At 47.0% G+C, this 976-nt stretch overlaps 1 pseudogene; it reads right to left on the bottom strand.

Annotated features, from left to right (window-relative positions):
* The window catches only part of LOC110289354, a 3,793-nt pseudogene extending 3,111 nt beyond the window's left edge, over positions 1-682 (bottom strand).
* Positions 683-976: the final 294 nt, after the last annotated feature.

Raw genomic sequence — 976 nt, 5'->3', positions numbered from 1 at the left:
CCTTCCTTCCTTCCTTCCTTCCTTCCTTCCTTCCTTCCTTCCTTCCTTCCTTCTTTCTTTCTTTCTTTCTTTCTTTCTTTCTTTCTTTCTTCTCTCTCTCTCTCTCTCCTTCCTTCCTTCCTTCCTTCCTTCCTTCCTTCCTTCCTTCCTTCCTTCCTTTCTTCCTTCCTTTCTTAGTTTATACAAAGCAATTTATTAACAGAAAATGATTTGAGAAGTCCTATTCACAGACAGCGACTGCAGTGACTCATGCTCCTTTGAGTGCTGTCAGAGGAGATGGAGATGACATCCTCAATCTGCCTCTTCATCGCCGAGTGAGCAAGAGCTCTGAGGGATGACTAGGCTCTAAGACCAGGGGTCTTGGTCCTGTTTCCTCCTGTGACCTGGAGTCTGAGATGCAGAGCAGTGATGCCCAGCTCCTTGCATCTCTGGGCCACATCCTGGACAGCCAACATGGCTGCATACAGAGAAGACTCATCTGCATCAGCCTTTACCTTCATTCCACCAATCACTCAGCAGATGGTTTCCTTGCCAGAAAGATGGGTACCATTGACAAAAATGTCAACGAGGGATGCAAAGATGTGGCAGACACCAAATACACTCTCTCCTTCAGAGTGTACATTTGAGGTCCAACACTGATGACTTATTCTTTCTTCTTTGCCTACCCCTTGCCAGATGCCATTTCTGAAAGTCATCTCCATACTCCTCCACTGGTGTACAGACATCTTTCTTTCCACCTCTCTTTAGGAAGAGTCACACAGTTGTCTAATATAAGGATTCACTGAACAGTAGAGAGAAGGCAGGCTGACTAATGGCCGGACCTGAGGAATGGCACAGGATGGACTCCCTGGGCTGTGCTTGTGCCTTCCATACTCTAGACTAGATGGGCACAGCCGCAAGTGCATGCCAAAGAGTCCTCAAGTGTAGCCTGAGAAAGGGAATTCTCATAGACTGGACAACTCCATCTTTACTCCAG

This window comes from Mus caroli, chromosome 2 (assembly GCF_900094665.2).
Source record: "Mus caroli chromosome 2, CAROLI_EIJ_v1.1, whole genome shotgun sequence".
Classification (NCBI taxonomy): domain Eukaryota; kingdom Metazoa; phylum Chordata; class Mammalia; order Rodentia; family Muridae; genus Mus; species Mus caroli.
Note: the sequence above shows the minus strand (reverse complement) of the source record. Positions and strands in the feature narration are given on the sequence as shown.